The sequence below is a fragment of the Rhipicephalus microplus genome, chromosome 6 (assembly GCF_043290135.1).
Source record: "Rhipicephalus microplus isolate Deutch F79 chromosome 6, USDA_Rmic, whole genome shotgun sequence".
In the NCBI taxonomy this organism is placed as follows: Eukaryota; Metazoa; Arthropoda; class Arachnida; order Ixodida; family Ixodidae; genus Rhipicephalus; species Rhipicephalus microplus.
Genome location: NC_134705.1, coordinates 113,643,686 through 113,671,631, shown reverse-complemented (window position 1 = coordinate 113,671,631; position 27,946 = coordinate 113,643,686).

Sequence of the window (27,946 nt, the reverse complement as noted above, 5' to 3'; positions counted from 1 at the left end):
CCGTGGCGTTGACAACCCTTCAACATGCCTCGGGCTGACCGCACTTGCCATGGTGCAAGACATGTCAGCGACGCTTTTCTGGATTTTGCATTACTTCCTGTGATGACGTTCCCACCGTTAACTACTGCAGCTATCACAAATATTTGCTTAATTCTTGATCATAGACACTAGTCACCGAGGTGGAGTTGTGCCACCAAGCACCGACGCTTGGTAGCTCATCTTCATCACGTGTGTCTATGTCTACTGTTGCTCCAGCTACCAAACAGCAACAGGCATTGTGCAATCTTTCTTGGATCAGTGCACAGTGAACATTCAAATTCTTCAGAACAGACACGGTTTACGTTCGTGTTTAACTGATTCACTTATTGGAGGAGTAAAGTAAACAAGAGAGTTTATTTTCGTTGATTTCCATTGACGCCGCAACAGACTCACTGTGTATGATGAACCCTAAGCTTTCCTTGGCTTCACTATTTGTGGGCTTCATTACTCTTTCGATCAAATACGCCTTCGCCAGCAGGCATCTGAAGCCCTCGAACACTTTGTTATTGTCGCAGTATACGCATGACTGTCTTCTTACAATAACAAAAAAAACCATTTGAGTATATGTGTTCATGAGCTCTACTGATTTGGCTGTTCCCCGGCGTTTTTTCTCAACTTCTTGTGAAGCACGTCATGAAGTCACCTTGTGTTAAAACGAAATAAAAACCGTGTTTCGAAATCGGCGTTCTCCTATTAGTCACTCTGTAGATCAATATCGACACGTTTCTCGGATCTTGATGTCAAGTGCCCTTATTAATTGAGTTATACTTGAAATAAGGGAAGTTCCTTTTTTTCTAACGGTAACGTTAGACATCATGGCGTGGCTAACGATGGGCAAAGCAGCATAGACAGATAATTTAGGTCAATAAAAATTTAGGCCGATGGACGTATAAGGGACACACGCATGATTTTCTCTTTCCCTCCTCACCAGCAGGCAATCCACCGACCACCGACGCTCGGGAAAGAGTTCCCGACGGAGGTGAATCCGGCTGGGCGTCCGCATTCTCCAAGGAAGCCATCTTTGTGCTTGGCATCGTGGTGGCGCTGTGTTTCCTGCTCGTCGCCCTTATTTACCTTAACTTGAGCCACAGGGGGGGTTTCTGAACGTCGTCGCCAAGCACACCCCCGTGACGCCCTCAAGAGGCGTTTATTGGCATTTCGCACGTAGGCCATTCGCCAGCGCATGTATACCTTTTCAATACGTTAGGAGGTTTGCTAAATAAACTTTCAGATTGTTAATTTGTGCACTTTGCACGCTTAATTGAGGCCGTAATTGATAGACACCGAAGGGGTGTGTGCGTGCGTGCGTGCGTGTGTGTGTGTGTGTGTGCGCGTGTGCGTGCGTGTGTGTGTGTGTGTGTGTGCGTGTGTGTGTGTGTGTGTGCATATTCTGCTTAGTTATCAAGCATTCTACCACAGAGCGACGCCAGGTATCGGAACTACTTTTCAAATGGACCCTAAAGTTCGGGCAAGCTCAATTGTAGTTGCAGGGCTGACTATCCAATTTTAGAAACATGCCATATTTACTCCTATGATACAGCCGAGCATCACGTCGGGTTATCGCCATTTGTATAATAGTGTCATGTGCTTAAGTCGATCTATGTAGCAGCGTCCAGGCTACCATCCTCGCAAGCCCCAGTACTTTATATCAGCTGATCCCTTCTGGTGTTGCAAATATTCATGTTCCTGGTTATATAACATCTGCGACTGTTCCACATATGTTTCTGCGTGCAGCATTTGTAGGAATATTTAGCGTCACTTGGTAATGTATCGCTCAATAAACATATTACAACGTGGTCACCTTCCCTCTGCAACTTTGGCATTACGTTTATTCTCAAGGTACGCGCACTACCGAATATTTTTTTTAGTGTGATAGTGGTTACGGACACCGGTGGCGGTGATGGACGACTACGGCACACGAAATCCTCACTGTCACCTTTGTAAAGCAAGGCAACAGGACATTGTCGTCGCGTATTTTATTGCACCCTACAAATCTGCAGACCTTGAACCTTTCGACGACAATTACCTTTCAGAAATGCCAAGGTCTTCCAAAATGAGTGCTGCCAATCGAACGCTAGCGCTATCGGCTCCTGTAGTGACGTGGTCCACGTCGTTTCATGGCAAGCAGCTTCTTGTACGATAAGTAGGCGAGGGCAGCCAGTACCATCAGCAGTAACAACAGGGTCATCGCCAGGCAGAAAACCCAGTCGGTTGCGTTCGCGTTCGGGGCCACACCCCTGCGGCGTCGCCGACGCCCGACAGGCCGAGGTGGTCCGAAGTCTGCGCCCGCGGCTTCTCCTAAGAGAGGGAGAGAGATGCAGTGTGGACGTCTCGTTATTTAACGTATGGTCACATCAAACTTCAGAAATCAACAAGAAACGATTCCTCTAGATCCCAAGCACTGTGGCCATTCATTTATTACAGAGTCGGTGAGTAGCTAGAAGCACATGCAAGATATTGTTTTACTTTGGGCCAAGTGTTGTTATGGGCATGTCGTCGGCTTGCAAGGCACATAGACTACACGTGCATGTAAATTATTATTATTATTATTATTATTATTATTATTATTATTATTATTATTATTATTATTATTATTACAATCTGCACATTACACCAAGTACATCTGCGCCGTCTGGTCGGGCCTGTTAACTGGATAAAAATGGACAGCACACCATATTCTAAAACAGTGAAAAGTGTACAGCGTACAGTAGCAAGGTACAGTGTACAGTTTCCAGGTACAATGTATCCTACGTAAAAAGTGTCAAATAGCATATATTCATAGAACTGCTACAAATCCAGAAGGGCCAGAGCAAAAAAAAAATCTATACTCGTAACCAATATGGCGTAAACCACGTTTGGAAAAGCTACCGGTATTTCGGTGCGAAATTAATGCGTTCACCCTGCTTGTTTCGACACTCTACCGCCGAGGAATAGAATCAAGGACACCTGCCCTCGCTTTTCAGCATTATGCCTTGGTGTATTTTGACATTAAAGAGGTGTCGTCATCTAAATTGTGGCTCGCGCGTTCTTTGTTTAAATTGTTTCATACTGCTAGCGTGATACCCATGCTGCAAGTTTTACGTATATACTCACCAAATAATTTAAAATCGTTTTATCTATAAGAAGGGTATTCTGTTTCGGTTTCTGGGTACATAGCTGGACAGCACGTCGCCGTGTAGGACGACCTTCACGTGGGCGTGCGGTGACGGACTCGATGCTGCATGGTCTGCTGTCGCACACAAACGCGAGCAACTCGCCAGATACTTTCGGAACGGTCCTATGAGGACAGACTGGCTTCGTTTCAATGATCAGTTGCAACGCTTTAGAAGTTAGCAAGAACCTTCGCATTAGATACGTACGCACTGAGAAATAGTTCGATAACTTTACCACACGTAATATATTGTCACGAGGTTGTGATACACGCAGCACTTGAGAGGAAGCACGCAGGAGTCAGGGCGGTGTCAGGCGAACTGTTTATTGGGCGAACTTGTGCCCAGCAAAACAGGGCCAAACACAACTCACAGCAACAGCGGCGTGAACAGTCGTCGGCCGACGGAAAAAAAAAAGACCCCAGTGGCGCACTGCGCCGGCTTTTTATACACGCGTCGTAACGCGTTCCAAAGTGGCATACAAGATAAACGCGGCCTGCGTTGAGCTTAACAGAAAGTGATAGCGTCTTCCTTCGCAAACGAAAAGAACCGCACGTGTCAGTTTTTTATACACGCGTCGTAACGCGTTCCAGAGTGGCATACAAGATAAACGCGGCCTGCGTTGCGCTTAACAGAAAGTGATAGCGTCTTCCTTCGCAAACGAAAAGAACCGCACGTGTCAGTTTTTTATACACGCGTCGTAACGCGTTCCAGAGTGGCATACAAGATAAACGCGGCCTGCGTTGCGCTTAACAGAAAGTGATAGCGTCTTCCTTCGTAAAACACAACTCAGCTCCATATCAGTCTTCCCTCGGGACCGATCCGTGAGGCCAAGGAGATCCGCGTCCTTGGCCTCTTCATACACCACCAACGCAAGGCCGACACCACAATAGCCAAACTTCGCACGGTGGGAGACCAGGTGGGCCGTATGGTCCGCCGGGTCTCCAACAAGCGGGGCGGATTACGAAGCAGGGATGCAATGCGGCTTGCCCATGCTTTCGTAACGAGTAGAATACTCTACTCGACTCCCTACTTGCACCTACGCAAACACGAGGATGATCAACTCGAGGTCATCCACCGTAAAGTTATCAAGCGGGCTCTCGACCTCCCTATCACCACGTCCAACCAGAGACTTCTGGCCCTAGGCGTGGTGAATACCTACCGGGAACTTCGAGAAGCCCACCTCGTTAACCAATACACGCGCCTTGCACAGACCCATTCCGGTCGCCGCCTCTTGGACCGAATACACATCAAACACGATTACTATATTGAGGAAAGGGTGAGAGTGCCAGAACCTTGGAGACGTACCCTCCGGGTCCGACCCCTTCCCCGCAACATGTCCAAAGAAAACCACAGTGGTCGCCGCCAGGCGCGCGCGGAAGCGTTGCAGCGACACTTTGGTCAAGAGGAACACGTGTGCTACGTGGACGTTGCCGGCCCGCACCATGGGGGGTGGTATACTGCCGCAGTCATACACAACGCAAACACCGTAAACGGGCTCACTTTCAAAGCCTACAGCGCAACACACGCGGAGGAGGTTGCCATCGCTCTGGCTCTCACCTATCCCTCTTCTAAACATATCATCACCGACTCACGAGGGGCCTGTCGGAACTATCAGCTAGGGTGGGCTTCACCGCTTGCTCAGCGCATACTGGAACCTAGCTGCCGATACGTTAATCCAACTCCGCGAAATCTGGTTTGGGCACCCGGTCACCAAGGACTCAGGGGTAACGAACAGGCCGATCAGGCCGCCCGCGCACTCTCTTCCCGGGCTATCTCCCTGTCTTTGGAAGCCTACTCGCAATCAGACAATTCGGCCCTTTCATTCAAAGATATTACCAATTACTACAAGGAGGAGCACCGGCGCTATCCAGACCCTTGTAAGGGACTGCATCGCGCTGACGAGCGCCTCCTTTTAAAACTGTTTACCAATACTGTACTGTGCCCGGCGGTGCTAAAACATTTCAATTCATCCTTTGATGGCACGTGCCAGTTCTGTGGTGAGGTGGCTGACACCTTTCACATCGTCTGGGCGTGCCAGTCTAATCCATCTATCCCCCCCAACCCCAATCCCACGAGAGAGGACTGGGAGGCGGCCCTGCTCGGCTGTCAAGACCTGAAGGCCCAAGAGGCTCTGGTTCAACGTGCGCGGGCGGCGTTGCTTGCCAATGGAGCCCCGGAATAGGGGTTCCACCTAGTGCTGTGAGGGTAGGAGGCCATTAAGGCCCCAACCCAATCACCTCTCTGTAACCATTTAATGGTTATTAAATGTTTCACCACCACCACCACCACCTTCGTAAACCAAAAGAACCGCACGTGTCACTACCCCCCTCTGAAAAAGCATCGTCCCGATGCTAAAGACAGAACATAAGAGAGAGTACATGCATTAAATTACATTAACAATGCGTCACAGCTAATCAGCGCGCGTAATATGGTTTAAGTCGCACCACGTGTACGACTTCGGGTCGTGCACGGCGTCGTTGGGATGACGTTAAGCCATCGGGCACGACCTCATAGTCCAGTTCACCACGACGTCGGACTACCTTGTAGGGTCCAAAGCAGCGTCGCAGGAGCTTCTCAGACAATCCCCGTCGTCGTATCGGCGTCCAGACCCAGACAAGGTCACCTGGTTGGTATTCGGTGTGGTGTCGTCGAAGGTTGTAGTGGCACCTGTCGACCGTCTGTTGGCTCTTGATACGCAGGCGGGCTAGCTGTCGAGCTTCTTCAGCGCGATCCAGGTAGCTGGCGACGTCGAGGTCTTCTTCGTCGGTGCCGACCGGTAGCATGGCGTCAAGCGTCGTTGTTGGGCTCCGTCCGTAGACGAGCTTGTATGGAGCAAACTGCGTCGTTTCCTGCACGGCCGTGTTGTACGCGAAGGTTACATACGGGAGTATGGCGTCCCACGTCTTGTGCTCGACGTCCACGTACATGGCCAGCATGGCGGCGATGGTCTTATTTAGACGCTCGGTGAGGCCATTCGTCTGTGGGTGGTATGCGGTGGTTCGGCGGTGGCTTGTCTGACTGTACCTCAAGATCGCTTGCGTTAGGTCAGCCGTAAAGGCCGTACCTCTGTCGGTGATGAGGACCTCGGGGGCTCCGTGGCGGAGGACGATGTTCTCAATGAAGAACATGGCGACCTCGGCGGCAGTGCCCTTGGGCAAGGCCCTTGTTTCGGCATAGCGGGTGAGGTAGTCAGTCGCTACGACAATCCATTTGTTGCCAGAAGTTGACGTCGGGAACGGCCCCAGTAAGTCCATGCCGATTTGTTGGAATGGCCGTTGAGGTGGTTCGACGGGTTGCAGAAGTCCGGCTGGCCTAGTTGTCGGCGTCTTGCGTCGCTGACAGTCTCTGCATGTTTTTACGTAGTGGGCGACGTCGGCAGCGAGGCGAGGCCAATAGTACTTCTCTTGTATTCGTGACAGTGTGCGGGAAACACCAAGATGTCCGGCTGTCAGGTCGTCGTGTAATGCTTCCAGAACCTCTGGACGTAACGCTGAAGGTACCACGAGGAGGTGGTCGGCGCGGAGCGGCGAGAAGTTTTTCTTCAGGAGGACGTTGTTTCGCAGGAAAAACGAAGCCAGTCCTCGGCGGAATACTTTCGGCACGTCGGCGGTCTTGCCTTGCAGGTAGTCCATGAGGATCTTGAGCTCCGGGTCAGCTCGTTGGCGTTCCGCGTAGTCGTCGGTACTTATGGGTCCCAGGAAAGAGTCGTCGTCCTGGTCATCCTGGGGCGGCGGATCGACAGGGGCGCGAGACAAGCAGTCGGCGTCGGAGTGGTTTCGTTCGCTCTTGTAGACGACGGTGATGTCAAATTCTTGTAGTCTGAGACTCCACCGTGCGAGGCGCCCTGATGGATCCTTCAAGTTAGCTAGCCAACACAAGGCGTGGTGGTCACTCACGACTTTGAAAGGCCTGCCGTACAGGTAGGGGCGGAACTTTGATGTAGCCCAGATGATGGCAAGGCATTCCTTTTCTGTCGTGGAATAATTGGCTTCTGCCTTCGAAAGTGACCGGCTAGCGTAACTGATGACCCTTTCAAGTCCGTCGGTCCTCTGCACGATCACGGCGCCGAGCCCTGTGCTGCTTGCGTCCGTGTGAATTTCGGTGTCAGCTTCTTCGTCGAAGTGCGCCAGTATTGGCGGCGTTTGCAGGCGTCGCTTTAATTCTTGAAATGCCTCGACTTGCGGCGTTTCCCATTTGAAGTCGACGTCGGCCTTCGTGAGGTACGTCAGTGGCTCGGCGATCCGCGAAAAGTTCTTCACGAAGCGCCTGTAATAAGCGCCGAGGCCAAGAAATCAGCGTACTGCTTTCTTGTCGGTGGGTGCAGGAAAGTCGGCGATCGCAGCTGTTTTCTGTGGATCAGGGAGCACTCCCGACTTGCTGATAACCTGGCCAAGGAACAATAGTTCCTCGTAGGCGAAGCGGCACTTTTCTGGCTTCAGGGTAAGTCCCGAGGCTTTGATTACCCGAAGAACAGCTTCAAGGCGCCGGAGGTGCTCGTCGAAGTTGGAAGAAAATACGACTACGTCGTCCAAGTAGACGAGGCAAGTCTGCCACTTCAAGCCTGCGAGTACTGTGTCCATAACCCGTTGGAACGTCGCAGGCGCCGAGCAAAGACCAAAGGGCATGACCTTAAACTCGAATAGGCCGTCTGGTGTTATGAAGGCAGTCTTCTCTCGGTCTCTCTCGTCTACTTCGATTTGCCAGTAGCCGGTTTTGAGATCCATCGACGAAAAATACTTGGCGTTGTAGAGTCTGTCCAGAGCATCGTCTATCCGTGGGAGGGGATACACGTCTTTCTTCGTGATGTTGTTCAGGCGACGATAATCGACGCAAAAACGTAGGGTTCCGTCCTTCTTCACCAACACCACGGGTGATGCCCACGGACTCGTAGACGGCTGAATGATGTCGTCACGCAGCATTTCGTCGACTTGTTGCTTGATGGCCTCGCGTTCCCGTGCAGAAACTCGGTAGGGGCTCTGACGGAGCGGACGCGCATATTCGTCGGTTATGACGCGATGTTTCGCGAGAGGGGTCTGACGAAGCCTCGACGACGACGAGAAGCAGTCCTTGTATTGGTGGAGTAAGGCTTTGAGCTCCTTTTGTTGCTGCCTGGAAAGGCTTTGATTGACGTCGAAGGCGGGCGCGGACACTGCTGTCGACGTTGCGGCTCCCTGAGAATCAGCGAGGGCGAAGGCATTGCTCGCTTTCACAAATTCGCTTAGATGTGCTACCGTCGTGCCCCTATTTAAGTGCCTATATTCGTTGCTGAAGTTCGTCACCATTACCTTGGCTTCACCGTTATGAAGCTTGGCTATGCCTCTTGCGACGCACATCTGACGGTTTAGGAGCAGGTGCTGGTCGCCTTCGATGACACCTTGTAAGTTGGTAGACGCTTTGGTGCCGACGGAAATGATAACGCTCGACAGTGGCGGGATGGTTACCTGCTCTTCTGTCACATTCAAGGCATTGTGAGTGACGTTGCAGTCTGACGCCGTTGCATTATCCGTGGACAGCGTGATTGACCTGGATCTTAGGTCGATTACTGCGCCTTGCTGGTCCAGGAAATCCATGCCTAAAATGACGTCTCGCGAGCATTGCTGCAGGACCACAAAATTCACAGAATACGTCTGGCTGTGAATCGTGACTCTTGCCGTGCAGGTTCCAGTCGGTGTTATAAGGTGGCCCCCTGCTGTTCGGATATCCGGTCCTTCCCATGCAGTCTTTACCTTCTTGAGCTTAGCGGCGAAGAGACCACTGATGATAGAGTAGTCGGCGCCGGTATCGACTAGGGCGGTGACGCTGTGGCCGTCGATGATCACGTCGAAGTCGGTGGTTCGTCGTCTGGCGTTCCGGTTAGGTCGGGGCGTCGGATCACGGCTGCGTCGGCTTGGTCCGGTGCTGCTATGTCGCGTCGGCGGCGAGGCTTTGTCGTAAAGACTCTGCTCAGGCGGCGTACTGCGACTACGTCGGGAAAGTTTGTGCGTCGTGGTCGTCGTCATCGGCAGCGGCGGCGGCGGCGGAGGAGGATCTTCGGCATTGCGTCATGCAGCAACCGCACCTCCATCGGTTGCTGCCTTTAGTTTCCCGGGTAGGGGCTTGGGGATCGGCCCCGGTTAGGGCCGGTGTACTGGCGGCGATCCGGGGAGACGTAGCGGCCAGGCGAAGGTGAACGGGATGGTCGTCGTTGTTGCCACTGCGATCCGGCGATGTAGTCGGCGATGTCGCGAGGTCGCTCACCTGGGCGCGGACGCGGCGCGTTCACGTCGAAGCCACGCAGTCCCATCTCACGGTACTGGCAGTAGCGGTAGGTGTGCCCGGCTTCGCCGCAGTGGTAGCATAGTGGGCGGTGGTTCGGGGTGCGCCAAACGTCAGTTTTCCTCGGCGAGCGCTGGATTACTGGCGAGCGGGAAGGCGTCGGGGGTGGCGGCGGTGGCTGGCGACGAAACTGCGGAGACGTTGGGTCCTGGTGTTGGCGAGGAGCGGCGACAGGTCGTCGTGCAGTAGCGGCGTAGGTCATTGCCTCCGGTTGGGGCTGTGGCCGTTCAGGAACGCTCAGTGAGCGCTGTAGTTCCTCGCGGACTACCTCTTCGAGAGAGGCGACTTGGGGCTGAGACGATGGCAACATGCGGCGCAGTTCTTCACGAACAATAGCGCGTATGGTCTCCCGCAGGTCGTCGGGGCAGAGTCCTCGGACTTCTGCGACGTCTGGCGACATGCGCCGATCGTATTGGCTGGTCCGCATTTCAAGAGTCTTCTCGATGGTGGTAGCCTCGGAGAGGAACTCTTGTACCGTCTTTGGCGGGGTTCTGATCAGTCCGGCGAAGAGCTCCTGCTTCACTCCTCGCATAAGCAGGCGAACCTTCTTGTCCTCAGACATGTCGGCGTCGGCGTGGCGGAAAAGTCGCGTCATCTCCTCCGTGAAGATCGTTACGTTTTCGTTGGGGAGCTGGACTATGAGGTCGTGCCCGATGGCTTAACGTCATCCCAACGACGCCGTGCACGACCCGAAGTCGTACACGTGGTGCGACTTAAACCATATTACGCGCGCTGATTAGCTGTGACGCATTGTTAATGTAATTTAATGCATGTACTCTCTCTTATGTTCTGTCTTTAGCATCGGGACGATGCTTTTTCAGAGGGGGGTAGTGACACGTGCGAGAGGTACGGGGATCGATACCCCGCACCTCCACCAGATGTCACGAGGTTGTGATACACGCAGCACTTGAGAGGAAGCACGCAGAAGTCAGGGCGGTGTCAGGCGAACTGTTTATTGGGCGAACTTGTGCCCAGCAAAACAGGGCCAAACACAACTCACAGCAACAGCGGCGTGAACAGTCGTCGGCCGACGGAAAAAAAAAAAGACCCCAGTGGCGCACTGCGCCGGCTTTTTATACACGCGTTGTAACGCGTTCCAAAGTGGCATACAAGATAAACGCGGCCTGCGTTGAGCTTAACAGAAAGTGATAGCGTCTTCCTTCGCAAACGAAAAGAACCGCACGTGTCAGTTTTTTATACACGCGTCGTAACGCGTTCCAGAGTGGCATACAAGATAAACGCGGCCTGCGTTGCGCTTAACAGAAAGTGATAGCGTCTTCCTTCGTAAACCAAAAGAACCGCACGTGTCAATATTTCTTCTAAATGCGAAGCATTTCTTGGCGAAGTTCGGTGACTTTGATCGTATCTATCTATCTATCTATCTATCTATCTATCTATCTATCTATCTATCTATCTATCTATCTATCTATCTATCTATCTATCTATCTATCTATCTATCTATCTATCTATCTATCTATCTATCGAACCGCCCACGACTTTAAGCTCTCCTGGCCGTTTCAATAACGGTATCAATACCAAACTTGGCATGGCATAACATGACTGTGTGAAGAACATATTTGACTAGTCATAACATGAATTCATGACATGTACTTTATGAATGTCATGATTTACATTTCATGGTCCTGCAGCTCTTGCGGTGGTTTCGTTCACATGGCAAGTTGCAAAACTGGTATGGTATGGCATGATTTCATGGCGAACTCAAGCGACACACGCTGACATAAAAATCATGGCACGTGTGTGTCATGTAACGGCATGACTACATGCCACAGCCATGACGCGCTCGCAGCTGTTTCGCTAGGGTCATATATACCAAATTTGGTATCACATAACGTGAATGGATGACGGAGGTATGTGACTGGTGCAAACATGATAATGATGAGATGCGTGTCATGTTGAAACATGACTACATGCCACAGTCAAGGCGCCAATACAATTTGACGTGACGCGGTGCGCGTGCTCGGCGGCGTTCATTTCGTTGCGTCGCGCCGGCGTTGCCACGCCAGGCGCCGGTCCTGCCATATCCTGCCAACGCGCCGCGCTGCGTTGGTTTGACGCAGGCGCGTTTTTGCGCATCCAGCGTCCCTCCGTCACGAAAAGAGGGAGACGCAGTGTTATCTAGGTAATGCATCGGTGCGAAATGCAGCATGTCGCATTTCGCGCCGGTCGCGCCTGGCGTCCGACTATAGAGAGTGCTCGCGTCTTGCTCACGTAGCGTCGCTGTGCCTAGCGTGCGCGCGCGTCAATGCGATATTGGAGTACATTGGGCCCTTCATGATGCGCTCGCCGCCGTTTTGTTAGCTCCCCTTTTACCAAATTTGGTGTTATGTGACGTCAATGGATGACTATATATATATATATGACTGGGCCAAACATGATAATCCTGACACGCGTGTCATGTAAAAACACGACAACAAACCACGCTCATAGTGTGCTCGCGGTCATTTCGCTAGCTCCACGTATACTAAATTTAGTATCACGGGACGTGAATAGATGACGAAGGTAAACGACACATCCAAACATGATAATCCTGACAGGGAACTTATGTACGGCGTCATTTACCTCTACACCTTAACGTTGTGCTGATTTTAAAGTGACATATCAACACTTCTCATTCGTGCTTCACATATCATCGATTCCCACTGTACGTGAGATCTGCCATTTTTTATTTAGACCACACTATAGACAGATGAAATGGACATGGGTCGGGCATGTAGCACGTAGGCAGCATAAGCACTGGTCATTATGGGTAACTGACTGGATTTTCAGAGAAGGCAAACGCACGAAGGGCAGACAAAGTTAGGTTGGCCTATGAGATTCGCAGTTATAACGTGACAGCAGAAAGCACAAGACCGAGTCGATTGGCGGATCAAGGGAGAAGCATTTGCCCTGCAGTGCGCGTAGTCAAGCTGATGATGATGGTTTTGATAAATAGACATGTCTTGCCTCAAAAATAAACAAATTCCGTTGTTTATATGGTTCTCATCAGCTTGTGCTTAATCACCGAGCGTGACTTTGTCTTCTTGTGGTCTTCGCGATCAGTTTTCGTAGCACGCAGCCGGAGCCCATCGCAGAGGCCACGTTTATACAACAATAAACTCCACGTGCGAAGGATGCGGACTTAGAGGTTTTGCTGACAGAACCTCACATATTTTTCCGCAGCTTTGCACTTGACAGCCAAGTTAGCCATTCATTGATGCAATCATTTGAACACGAGAAACTCACGACTAGCCCTACAGCTTCTGGATAGGGACTGTTACTTTTAATTTCTTCTAAACCTTGACAGGAAGAAAAGCAGTAGTAAGGGTGACATTTCTAATAATTTTTTTGAAACGTCACGTAGTACCTTGTGGCAAGTACCTTTGTCTCACGGCAGAAATCAATCGAAAAATTTCTAGTTCTTTCAGATTGAAAAATTGCTAAATTAATTCCCGTCCACAATTTCAAGGATAAACAATACCTAAACATCTACATGCCTATCTCTCTAACATGTACTACAAGCGGTAAAATTGTCGAGCATATTTTAAAAAGTCTAACTCAATATGTCGAGGAAAATGAACTACTCTATCCTTCATAGCACGGCTTTAGAAACGGATAGTAAGCTGTTACGCAGCTTATCGAATTTGTTTATTATCTTGCTAAAGGTTTCCAAATCAGTCCCAATTCAATATATTCTTCCTCAATTTTTCTAAAGCATTCGATCGTGTATTGTACTGGAAACTAATCTACCGACTTGAACGTCAATTTGGTGGTGGACCTGTCACGAAATGGATTGCCCAATTATTGACTGACCGCTACCTATTTGTCTAACTTGATGGACACACGGATGATGTGATTCCCGTACTATCCTGGGGTTCCCAAAGATCCCGTGCTGGCACCCCATTTATTTTTACCTTTCATTATTGATACAGCAACCCGGTGGGAAGTTAAAATCACAATGTTTGCAGATAACTGCGGGCTCTACGACGAGGCCGAACAGAATTCTCCCCGAATACAACTTAACAGTGCTTTAACAGTGTATTTCAGCGCTGTCGCGATTGGGACATGACCATTAACGAAAAAGAAACCTTTACATTTCAGATACAAACAATGCGCTCAAAATAACTTATGGTTCCGACAGAATTGGACGGCGTTCTGACAATGAATAGCGCGTATCGGGGTATCAACATTAAGTCTCATTTAAACTCGACTACGCAGGTTCAGCATATGTAGCAAGAAAAAAAGCCATGAACAACATGTTATTTCTAAAATGCGCCTTTAAAAATACGCCCTCCGAGATAAAGTTTCTGGCTTATGTTTCACTTACGCAAATGTCCGATATTAGGGCGCGTTCACACTGAGCGTTCCGGTCGGTTAAAGTGCGCTGAATCCGATCCGGCGGCAGCGAGATGCGCCGAAAAATTCCTTTTCGCGCCAATCTCTCTCGGGCCAATTTTTGCGGCGTCTGCAGTGCACGTAACTGAACATCGTAAACGGAAATTTAGCCAGCCCTGTGCCTACTTCAGGTCCCTATTTCATGAAAAAGGTGACTGAGCTAGTTGCGGTCTCGCTGAGCAAGACGAACCCACCAACGCCGCGGACGTCGGCGGTTTTTTCTGCGCTTCACGCATTACAAGATGGCGACTTGTTAGCAAAGTAAGCACTACTGCTTGTTCTTGTTTCCTGCGTAAGAGAATTATCGAAGTCTAGACCACCGGATAGTGTAGTGGCGTTTGCGAGCCGCAACAACGACTGGGTAACAGCGCATCTGTCCCGCTTTCGCCCCGTAGTAGATGGCATATTCGGCGTCGTGGGGCGCGTGCCCCGCCGCGGTGGTCTAGTGGCTAAGGTACTCGGCTGCTGACCCGCAGTTCGCGGGTTCGATTCCCGGCTGCGGCGGCTGCATTTCCGATGGAGGCGGAAATGTTGTAGGCCCGTGTACTCAGATTTGGGTGCACGTTAAAGAACCCCAGGTGGCCAAAATTTCCGGAGCCCTCCACTACGGCGTCTCTCATAATCATATGGTGGTTTCGGGACGTTAAACCCGACAAATCAATCAATCAATCGTGGGGCGCGTCCAGCACGAATGACGCTGCGTATCGGCGGCGGCAGGGGCATTCCGGCCGCTGTAGAAAGTGGATACTTCAGTGTGAACTAGGGGTTAGAGTATGCCAACATTGTGTGGTCACCTTACGTGTCTACCTGCGCATCAACATTTGAAAGGTTGCAGCGTAAAGCAGTACGGTTCATCTGCAACCAACACCCGGCGCACAGATTCATTTCACTTAGTTACTGCAAAACACAGGGCTTGCTCCTCTATCCAGTACATCGAAGCTTCATCACTTAAAGTTTATCTACTTACTTTTGCACTATTCGTTTATAATTAGGACATCAGACTACATCAACATATGTCATTCTAGGATCACCCGACCCTAACACTCACTCACTTCCGATGAATTCATTTGCAACAACAACACTTTTCTATTCACTTTTTCCATTATCTGTGCGGGAGCGGAATGCTATAGACACTTCTACGGTGTTACAAACAGCCGTAAAAAATCTCATAACTTGATAAATTGTCCATTGTAACACTGAACTAAACGCTTCACATTGTCGCAATGGTTCCTAAATGAAGTAACTTTCTGCTTGTTTGATACTGTAACCTATCAACTGTAACGTTTTACGTAAGCTACGATGCTATAACCTATGTAAATATATCTGCAAGCGATATATATTTATGTGTTTCTATGTACATTAATATATATACTTGCTTATTTACGTCTAGGCACCTACGCACAAGTTCTACTGATGTATGTTGTTTCGTCTTCACCTACAACTGCACTGTAACATTAGAGTGGCATCGCCTGCTTGTTTTTTTTTAAGTGTGCCCACCCCTGAAAAGCCCCTTCTTGGGTTGACAGTATACTGTCAATACTAGAATAATATACTAATTAATAAAGTGTTAATTACTAATTAATAAAATAGGAAGTAAAAGGCACCCTCGAGCAGGATTGCATTGGGTTCATTTGAAAAGGTGCCAAAATGCAAGCTAAAGATAGCCAAAGTATCCGTGTCGTTTTTATATTATCACCAGAAATATGGCCCAATAGAAGTGGAGTGGTATTGTAAGCAGAGTTGCCACCATTGACGAATGAATGAAACTATTTTCAATAAATAAAACCAGAAGCCTAAAAGCAGAAAGAAAAGAGCCATGGTGCCAACTGGAAATACTCGTCAACAAAGGGGTTTAAAAAATACCCAATTTCGTGCAAAGTAGCCACAAACGGTAACCCTGCCCTCGATTGGAGCGCGTCGGCTGCAAATTTATGGCCTCCAAGGCAGTTGTATCTACAACGGTGTGTTTGTATCCGATGTTTCTTTGCGTGCGAAAAACCTTACATAACAGTGTAATGTTGAAGCCTTACCGGCGGCCACCGGCCCGGCCGGGAATTCCACCAGAGCGTCCGCAGAAGAAGTAAGAGACGGCTCCAGCACTGCTACACCGGTTGGAACCGCAGCGTTGAAGCCCTGATTTGCACCGACGTCCACAGCAGTGGCGGAGGCCTGTGAATGCACCCGCGGAAAGGTACTAGCGACAAGCTGTACCGGCGGGGCATACGGACTGCCGATGGGCTGCACTGGTTCTGCTGGATACGCGGCCCCAATGGCAGCTGCCTGACCCAACTGTGGACGCTGTTCGACAAACTGCGGCTGCTGGGCGTACGGACTGCCAGGTGGGGGAACTGGCGGCCGCTGGCCAGGTAGGTTTCCAACAGTACTTGTTGGAAGAACTGTAGGAGGGGCTGGGGGAAAGCGCTGAAAGTACATGATTCTTCGACGGTGAACTCCACGAACCGTCTTTCGCTTGGCGGGCTTGTTCTTGTTTTTGTTACCCTACACTACAGGCTTATACCCACTGTGGGGTATTGACCAAAAATTATGTGGCTCCTTATTCTTGTTCACCCATTGCCCGTGGCACAAACCCACTGTGGTGGATTGGCAAAGAAATTAGTGGATTAGTGGTTTTATAAAGGATGATTATGATTCCCGTAATGATGGCACAACCCACCACAGAGGATTGTCCACGAGGCATGCGGCAGTAAAATTAGTGAAACAAAATGAATAAACACTAAAAAACAGAAAGAGACAGGAGGAAACTGGGGCGAGAATATGCGAAAAAGATCATCTAAACAGAAACAAAAATATTTGTGACAATTTCGGTGTTATTAATGCAGTGCTACTTAAAGTTAAACATATACCCGTTGTTAGAGTTAAGGTCAGCAAACAGATGAAAGATTATATTTTAGATGCAGTGATAGTATTAACATGGCGTTAAGTTTGATTATTTTAAATATATAAATACAGCATCATAAATGACCCTGTTGCAGTGACCTAGTGCCGATGCCCCCAGGGAGAGCAATGCTGATGTAAAAAGCTCAAGGCCCGTTTTTTTTTTTTTTGAAAAGATGGTTTCAGAAATCTTTGCCTATATATAGGTTCTGATATTTTCGACACTGCATAAAGAAGGGTTTGATCGTTTCTGATTCTTCACAAGAGTTACGCTGGAGGGAAGAAACGAACCCACGCCTGTGCAAGTAAAAGTTTTATGACGTTATAGTTTGCATCGCAAATTTGTTAACGTTTATTCCAATTGTCTTGGCCTGCACCATGAGCTATTCCATGAATACCTAACGAGTTGGAAACTTGTGTCGTTCAGTACAGAAGATTTAGACTGTTCCTCGTGCAGACAAAGGTTCCTGAATCGCGCGAACGTTTTATTGCGGAATGGTTTTATAATATTTAGGGGAGGTTATTTCATAAACTAAGGTTTATAAAATAGTATGCAGTTTTAAAATAACTCTTCTTCTTTGTTCACTCCGATATTTCACTAGCAGCACGCGGTGTTTTTCTTGTTCTTTTCTTAGAAACATAGATCAAACCCACTTGAAGCGATTGGCCGGGTAATAGGTCAATTTTTCCAGTATTTTCTCTAGTGTATTATTCAAACTGTCAGTGGTGAGAATTCATTGTGATTTCGTGCAGTTATATGGTAAGCCTTGATAGGAGTAGTGCTTGAGGTTCGATTAATGTATTTCACTCTCAACCCAGATAGCCTTCCTAATAACGCATAGATATCTGATCGGTTGGTTGTTTCGGAAATGTATATTCAATTCACGACAGCACTCTCACACTGGTGCCTCGGTCGTGAATTTCGAGACAGTATAGTTCGTGAAAAAAGAAAGAAAATACTACAGAAATAATTTTTAGACATCATTACACAGAAAATATTACAGCGGTGATTGTGGTTTTCTCATTGAATGGTAATAAGAAGAATAGTTAAAACTCTGCTGTAAAACCTGCGGCAGAGTAAAAATTAAAATACTAACAATCATAAAAAATAAGTAGAGCATATATGAATTCAAGAATAACATTACAAAAAGCCTTAGAGTGCCTTGTTCATTTGTCTAAGAAGACTCGTAGGCGAAAACCCGAATGTCGCAGGTTCGATGCCGACCGCGGCGGCCGCATTTCGCTGGAGGTGGAATGGTAGAGGCCCCTGCACTGGGCGACATGAGCGCACGTTAAACAACACGAGATGGTCGAAATTTCCGGAACCCTCCACTCTATGGCGTTCCTGATATTCATATCGTGGTTTGGGACGTTAAACCCCGAATACTTGAAAGCAAAATTCGTCTTCCTTTCCTTCTCAGTCGAAGCATTGATCCTCCCCTGCCTCCCAGCTACCTGCATCTCACGTGGTTCTTCACTGACGATCGCAGGCACTGCGAGCTTTCTGGAACCCGCCTGGTTCTGCCCTGCTTCCGCGTGGGGCCCACCTGTGACAACGCGATGATGCCATGCAATGACGCCACCATGTGACATCTTGTTATGTGACCGAATCATGGTATCGTAATGACATCACATTTTCTCGCAAATGTAACTTTGAGAGACAGGAAGAGAGCAGAGTGGATCGGGGAACAAATGAGGGTTAAGTATATAGTAGTTGAAATCGAGATGAAATGGACATGGGCCGAGCACATAGCTCGTAATCGGGATAAACGCTGATCATCAAAGGTAACTGATTGGATTCCAAAAGAAGAGAGACGCGTGGTAGGGAGGCACAAATTTAGGTGGGCGGATGAGATTTACGAAGTTCGCAGGTATAACGTGGCAGCAGTAAGCGTTGGACCATGTTGATTGGCAGGACATGGGAGAAGCTTTTACCGTGCATTGGGAATAGTCAGGCGGATGATGATTCACGACAGTTTTACCCTGGTATTCAGAAATGCTCCTTGACCAGAACTTCACTGGCCACCACATCAAGACGGAACGTTTGAAACGCGTTTGTACTGCCTTGGCACAGCCTAAAGGCAGCGCGTCCGACACAGGTCTGTGCTGCATTGAAGGCGGTGACATATGAAATTCAAGCGAAAAATCATTTATGAATGCGGGGGTTAGTCCCGTTTAAGCTTTAAACATTATTGGCACTTTTTGTTGATTGCAATATGAAGCATTTGCAACACGCTTCCGAAAGCACGCTATGAAGCCCACAAGTTGTTTACAGGTTCAGAAATATAACCATGGAGATACCTCAAAACTAGTATCACTTCGAAGAAACCTTGAATATAAAATCAATATAAAGTTCAGGCAATATGCACTGGTCATACTGCTTTCTAGTCGCATCGATCCATCTTCGTCCAATCTCTAGAACATGTAGGTATGCACAATTTGCCCTCAAATCGGCTCCAAACAAGAGTGCCAGAACTGCAAGTTCGAAAGAGGGCACAGCCTTGATTGGAAGGGGGTATACACAGTCAAAGCTTCGTATAAGAAACTCCAGCGTCCAGACATTCCCGATAAAACGAAATATTTCTTGCCCCACAACTTCATCTTCATAAAGCACCGCGTACTTTCGATTCCTCAGTAAAACAAAACTTGATATTAAGCGCTGTAGTTCAATAAGCTGTTTACGCGTTGGTTTTTTGACATTGGTATGCATCACACCATTCGAAACGAAACACTCATCCGTATAGCTTTTCAATACTTATCTAGTGGTAATATATGGCTAAGCAGTTCACGCTCTTGCCTTGCTCTTATAAGATCAGATTTATACTGCAACGACTTTGTTTTGGTGCCTTACAACACTCATCAACGTTGCGCGTACATCGAACCGAGTGAAAGGCAAGAAAATCGGTTTGTTGAACACGACAGCATCGGTGTCGCACTACTCCGAACAACTCAAGCTTTTGGGGACACGTCGTGACGGCAGGACTGACATGACATTACCACTTATTCTATATAACTGACCTTTTGAAGGTGCACTTCGCTTAACCCTGTAACGCCCAGGGACAGTCATGAGTTCAGAGAAAGTGCAAGAAAACGCTGACTGCGTTCACTCTTCTTAAACAGTTCATTTTAAAATAACACATGAATGATTTTTGTTTGTTGAGGCATAATTTGATTGGTACTAATTAGAAATATTTACAATCGTATAATATGTAAGTCATTGTACTTTTTTCATAACATGCCATATCTGCAATAGCTGCTTATCGTGACACCTGTAGTAGCTTTTAGTAGCGTCATTGAGGCATCATAATAAATGTATCAAATATGGCACAGTGGACATTATAGGGTATAGAAGACTGAATGTAAATGTATTGAATCTTCAATATAATGAAGTAAAATGCCGATTTATTTCACATAGTAATGTATTGTATATAACTTCAGATATACAAAGTGTGAATAAAATCGAGAGAGAGGGATTTCAAGTTTCAACTTTCTTAACCTTCTCTTCGAGCGCTAATAGTTCAAAAGAATTAAAATGGCATAAACACATTCACATATTAAATGGACTAAGCCGAATAAAATACCTTTGCTTATCAAAATGTCCTTTTTCGTGCCCAGTTTCAATATTTCATTTCTAAAAAAGATCCGAAGCGATAGAAAGAATATAATCGTAACGACGCAATTTCACCACGCCTCGTCCGGTGGGAAGGTGGGCTTCGACATAGCTGTGGCCCTGGCCTTTTCCCAGCGAGCCATGTTGACCACGTAGCTGACGTACATCGTGACCATCAAGAATACGGCGACCACTACCATCACCAAGAATATCCAGGTCAAGTCCGGCGGCTCCTCCGCGGGTGTCATGGTATCCTCGACGGTAGGTGGCCTGTCCCATATCGTCAATCCTGCACTAATCGGCAGCGACTTCGTTGATTGCGGCGGCGCCGTCGGTCGGCCCCTCATGAGTCCCGGAGTCCAGCGATCAAGCTCGGAAGAGCTACCAGACTCGGAAATAAGACTTAGGTTTAACGTCGACGTCTCCGGCTTCTGAGGACGCGTGTAGCCGGAGCGCAGGAATCTCAGGACGCTACCAGTAGTGAAGTCTGCGCTGAACACGCTGGCCATGAACGGTGGTTCGCAGGACTCCGCCGAGAAGCCAGACTCCTGGACTGGTTCTAAGGTCCCGAATGACGGCGAGATCACTTCGGGATCGGCACCCGCAGGCGACTTTGAAGTGGAATTGGGTTTTCGGGCTTCGTCCGCGTAGGCAACGCCACTTCCTCTGACAGCCTGCCGTTGAGATGCCGTGGGTCTCGCTCTGTGGCCGGGCCAATGATCGACGACCTTCACATCTCTCGGGACTTTGGCCGCGCGTGGTGTAGCCCTCATACCTCGATAGGGGCGGCCGACGACGTCCTGAACCGGTTCTACCTTGACGGCGGCCTCACTCACGTCCTCGAAGGCGCCCACTAAAGGCTTGGGCACCAGAGACACCAGGAGCTCGTGCATCGGTTCGAGGATGGGAGCCGGGCGGGACGTGGTTTTTTGCAGATTCGCACGAGCGGTGTCCAGTGAACCAGGTACGTCTCGATCGAATTCGGAAACGATGAGATGCTTGTGCATGTTGGATACTGTGTGGTATCGGCAAATCCGGATTCACGGTTGTCGTTTCCTGGACGAATGGCACAACTGGCATCACGGTATGGGCCTGAAATGATGATGATGATGATGGGGCCTCTACCATGGCTCATAATTACTCAGCAGGGACTGGCCGAGAATTGTTCTTGCTCTTGCTCATTTTCTCTTGTGGCTCTTATCAACTGTGAAAATTCAATCAAGAATTGAGTGGTCTTATAAAATTTTATTGAATTTTAGAGTAATAGAGGTTACATAATAAAGATATTGCAAATTTCAAAATGAAATTTGGATGCTTACTCTAATGTACCAACTTTAAAGTCTTTTTATTAGCATAATAGATAATAAATTAAATCAACACCCTAAAAAAAGTTTATAAGATAGAACTTATGCGTGTATTGACACAGACGGATATACTTTGCTAGCCTTTTGGTTTCGTTAAAATAATTCTGCACAGCCACGCAAGCCTTCGCACTAGCAAACCCGGAAATACAGGCTCCAAAGGACCGAATTACAGACACGAATATATTCATTCTAATGACTTTCTAACTTGGATCTTCGAGCTGTAGTAAACCACCTACATGTCAAAAAGAAATTATTTGCAGCTTCTAGCTCGCCACAGAAATTAAGCGCACATTGGAGAAACAGCCTGACTAAACCTGTGTTGGTAGAAATTTAGTTCCAGCACCCGATAGCGCAGCCTCGTAATTGCCACTTCTAGTTTACGTGTTCTGCAAAATGATCAGTGCCATATATATTAAGGGATATGTTAAGGGGTATATTAAGTGCTGATTGATTGCTATGTGGGGTTTAACGTCCCGAAACAACCACGTGATTACGAGAGACGCCGAGGTGGAGAGCTACGGAAGTTTCGACCCTTTGGGGTTGTTCAACGTGAACGTAAATCTGAGCACATGGGCCTACAACGTTCCCGTGTTCATCGAAAATGCAGAGGGTCAACAGCCGACTACCTTAGCCACAAGACCACCACGTTGCGGCTATATCAAGTGCTGGTATTCTGTGGAATTTGTCGGTATACTGTAACTGCGAAGCTTTCTATGATGTTACGTCTGTGAAGTCACGCAGCCGTCACATAAGTAAATGGCGGCAAACATGGTAAAATTGACCCACTTATTGATGACTTCGATAACGAATCGGCCATTTCGTTTAGGAGCAACTCTTTATGACCAGGTACCTATACTAATCAAACCTTTCTCAAATGTGGGGTTAATAATGCACGCAACGTCTTTATTATGAGTGAGTGAGCACCAACAAAAAGTGCAGCGCGAAGGGACAGCCAGAGCCCTGTTACAGCCGATGTAATTTCTGTGTTTAACTTTCGCAAGGGGAGTACCACTGCCAGAAACTCAGCCACGAAAACAGGTATGAAATCCGGTAGCCGAAAGGAATACGCATAATTCACGTTCGGGCAAAATATACCCACACCTGACTTTCCATCACATTGTGTTGCGTCTGTATCAATAACAACAATTGTAGTATTGCGCAGGTGATGTATTAACCCAGCTGGAGGGTCATTGGGGAGTAACTTTGCATTATTAGGAAAAATGTCAAATTGAATATCCAGATGGCGCTAGTTATCGCTTGTCGGTGTTATCTCGCAGATAAGTACGTTAAGCGGGTTCATGTGAATGTTGCACAAATATAATTTGTGGTGTGTGAAGTCATGGCCATCTAACACCGAAAAATAATTCTGGAATGGATATAACTATGCTGTCTCCGACTGCTGTAGTGGTGACTCGTAAATTCTTTAGAACATTTGAAAGGTTAAACAACGTAACCTCCACTAAAGAGAAGAAACTCTCGATTCTGGGTATAAAACGCACTTAGAAACCTTTTCAGGAAGGTCAAGGCGTAATGCGTAGTGATTCTCTTCTTAAAAGAATTAGCCGCCGGATTTTGTAGGCCGGAGCGCCAGATAAAATAAAAGCAGGCGACAAAATTCTAAACACCGGACGAACGTACAGTCATGGCATGGTGATGCGGCCAGCGCTGCATTCGTGCGCGAGCAGCAACTGACCCACGCGCGTACACTTGAGGAGCATGTTATATAACCACATCACGAGTGACAGCAACGCAGGCTGGCCCCAGTGTCGGGATTCCTGTTGGTTTCATCGTCGCTGCGGGAACTAGGCTGATATTCTGCGCTAAACGTTGTGCGATTTCAACCTCTGAGGCTCCGTTGTTGATGATGAGGTTCTAGAAACCGTTTGACAGCCTACGTTGTTTGCTCTTTCCAAACGCCGCGGTACTGAGTGCGTTCACGTATATTCGATTAAGCGTACCAAGCTTACTCTTATTTTGCGCTCATTCATGTGTCCACGAGATACTGTTATCCCTGCTGCTGCTACGTCGGAAGCACACACATATTTTTCGACGAACCAGCTAAGAGTATAGTGTTCCTAAGACAAAATAGAAATTAAAGCTATCTTTCAAGGAATTCAGATGAGTAGGTGCTGCAGGACGTTTACGCATATATATATATATATATATATATATATATATATATATATATATATATATATATATATATATATATATATATATATATATACTGCCACCATTGATGAACGAGCCGCTGTGGCTCATACTCATTTTGGACTGCGAAGAAAAAGAGAACATTTTCGTTGTTCTGGTTCCGGTGAACTCCTGGCTATAAGTCTTGTTTTGCGCGTGACGCTACTGGTGGAGACGCTGGGTACGTGTACTTCGGTTGTGTCAGCCATCTTGGAGACGGCTAGATCTCCCAGAGCAAGAAGCAGCCGCTGCCTGCGTGAGTAACCCCCTGAATTTGGTCCCTTGGTATCGACAACCAGAAAGACGTCAACTCCGATGACAAGCTAGGCGGTCCAAACCAGCGATGCCCATGGTTCTCTTCTCGCACATGTTTTTCATGCGTCACAGACATAAACGCCATTCCATGGAGACCTCTTCGAGGATGTTGATGACTGGCTCGACCACTTTAATTGGGGGGCCAGTATCAACGATAGGGACGATGTTCGCAAGCTGCGCCTAGTTTATTTCTACTTAAAGGATTCTGTGAAGACGTGGTACGAGAACTACGAGGGCTCCTTTGCAACCTGGCAAGAATTTAGCCGACGGCTTCGTGACGCCTATTGCAACACCGAAAAGAAGGGGAGGGCTGAACAAGCCATATCCAGCAGAAACCAGCGTCCGAACGAACGAGTATCCATGTTTGTCGAGGACATGCTTCGGCTCTTCAAGCGGGCGGATCCTGTCATGCCCGAGGAAAAGAAGGTGCGGCATTTGATGCGTGGAGTAAAAGAACAGCTTTTCGTTGGGCTCGTGCGCAATTCACCAACGACAGTCGCCCAGTACATCAGTGAGGCAACCATGATGGAACGTACACTGGAGCAGCGGTCGTCACAATACGAACGGCAGATCCTGGCCACAGCATGCTCTATCGGCTCTGAAAGTGAGAGACATGCCCTTGCAGACTTCATTCGAAGTATCGCTTGGGACCAATTGCGACTGCTTCAGGCAGTGGGATCCCATCCACCTGTGTCGGCCCTCGCGGATGTAATCAGACAACACATCCGGCAGGCTGTCACATCCCTGGCCCCAATCGTACCACCGATTTCCGAGGCCCCAGTCCTAACATACGCAGCGACATTGCGATCCCCTGCACCACCGGCTACAGACACTGCTATGGGGCCAAGGTACCAGGCTATGCAGCCATTCCACGACACTGCTTCGAGGCCGCCTCTCGGCTCAAGGTTTCCGAGCACACCCACGTATCGGCCGCCTGCATCAAGACAAAGTGGTAGCAAGGCAAGCACGTGGCACACCTCGTATAACCATCCGCTCTGCTATCACTGCGGCGAAGCGGGTCACGTATACCAGAACTGTCAATACCGGCAACTGGGTCTTGGCGGCTTCCACCCTGATGCTTGATTCCCGCGCTACGATGAGCGCCCCCGCGAAATCGAAGCCTATCTCATGGGCCAGCGAACACCTTCGACTGCTCAGCACCACCAGTCGAGATCACCATCGCCTCGCCGGTGCACTTCACCCAGTTTGCCCTCAATGTCTCCCGCTTCTTTCAGGAGCCGGTCACCAAGTCCCAACAGGGGAAACTAGGAACGGCGACTTCTGGGGGTGAAGTCGCGGCCCGGCGAACTGTAAAAGACCCTCCTTCGACGACGTGACCGGACGAGGACCATTCCGGTTTTGCAGTGTTTTCCAACAACAGAAAGATTGTTTCCGCCGAAATCGCCGTCTTCGTCGACAATCATGCTGTCAACGCCCTCATCGACACTGGTGCCGACTATTCTGTAATGAGTACTACACTGGCATCTGATTTGAGGAAGGTTACCACACCATGGGAAGGACTCCAGTTGCGCACGGCACGGCAGGTGGCCATCTGGTGAAGCCTACAGGTATGTGCACGGCACGCATCCGAATAGGTACGTCGACATTTGCGAACTCTTTTCTCGTATTGCGCGTGTGCTCTCCGCCATTCATTCTAGGAATAAACTTCCTTTGTGAATACGGCGCCGTCATCGACCTCCGTGAATTACCTGTGTCGTTCGAGGATCCTTTTTGCGCTGCAACTGACAGTACACAATTCCGGAAAAGAGCGCTCCGTGTTACCGATGATTCTCTGACTCTCCCACCTCGAAGCGGCCTCATTGTCAAAGTATAATTTAGACAGGACGTGTCTGACGCGGTAATTGCAGAGGTCAATTTGTCTCTCCTTATTTCACGACAAATATGTGTTGCCCGAGAAAACACTCAGCCTAGCAACAGGCATGTTCACCTGCTGGTCACGAACTTCAGCGACGAATATCGCCACCTCACGAGACACACTTCCATTGCATATTGTGAAGATTTTGCCGATGCTGACGGTTCGTCCACGTTAGCTTCATTTTCATCGAATGACCACCCTGACAAGGCCTTCGCGAGCCCTCTCGACGTCAACGAGAGACTACCTTCGGCTCAACGAGAAAGCCTTTTGCGTATACTCGGCTCATTTTAAGACTGTTTTGCCAGTACGTCAAAAGGTAAACAGACACCACTTGCTCAGCATCGTATCATTACGGAACTCATCGTGAGACCCATCCGACAACATGCCTATAGGGTATCACAAAAAGAGCAAGACGCAATACATTACCAAGTCCAGCAGATGCTTCAGGACGACGTCATCCAGCCATCAACCAGTCCCTGGGCTTCGCCAGTTGTGCTAGTAAAGAAGAAGGACAGTACGTTGCGTTTTTGCGTTGATTACCGTAAACTGAACGAGGTCACCAAAAAAGACGTTAATCCTTTACCCCAGATATATGACTCGTCGGACCGTATACGCAACGCTAAATAATTTTTCTCGATGGATTTGCGCAACGGCTACTGGCAAATCGAGTGGATGAGCGCGACCGCGAAAAGACGGCGTTTATTACTCCCGACGGCCGGTACGAGATCAAAGTGTTGCCTTTTGGTCTATGCTCAGCGCCAGCGGAGATCCGGAGAGCAATCGACGCGATCGGACGCGTCTGCACCGAGCTCCGGAGTTTTCCGATGTTTCAGTAGGAAGACGTGCCATAGCTCAAGATTTCTTGTACGAATGGTTTCTGCAAATCATACCGGTCCCGAGGATACAACTTTCCGACAGATATTGGTCACAATTTTCAAGTAAGCTTTTCATCTTTTCACGCCACGCCGGCAAGATCCGCCACTGGACGCCTAAGCCTAGCGACGCTACACCGAACGCCGCTGTCGCGGCCGCTGGGACACTAGCCGACATGGAAATCGAGGTCGACGGCGTCGAAATCTCTCTCGAAGAATGGTCAGACGATTCCTGGACACCACCTCAAGGTTTCCGAGCCCAGGCGAAACGTCACCAGGCACTTAAGCAACAAGCCCAAATGAACGACGCGCAAGTAAGCAAAGCCCCCAAAACTCCACCAACCCCCCGGCCGCCGCCGGAACTGAAACGCCATCCCTTGCCAAGACTGCCGTCGCACACGTACCACATCGTGGGACGCCCCAAGACACCCATTGACCTCACGCGCACATCACCCGGAGACTTGCAGAGAGCACTGCTTAAAGCGGCATCTCTGTGTGACCTGGACCCAGCCAAGCGTGATCAACTACGCATACACCCAAGGAATAACACTTTCACCGTTAGTGTGGCAACCACCGACCGAGCAATCGCGTACCAACGCATCACATCAATCCTCCTCGGAGAAGACCGGCAGATTGAGCTACACATGTACGCCCCGCCACCAGACGACGCGATACGAGGCATTTCTTTCTACGCCCACACGTTCCCCACCGATGATGAGACGCTGAAGGACCTTCAAGACAGCAACCCTGACTACCAAATAGTAGGTGGCCGACGCATGGGAAAAACGAAGAATTTACTTATAACGCTGCTCGGGGACCACCTACCTAGATGGCTTCTACACCGTGGAGGTCTCATTCGAGTATACCCTTTCCATCCCAAAGTAGACGCATGCTTCAACTGCCGGAAGACCGGGCACCGCTCCGAT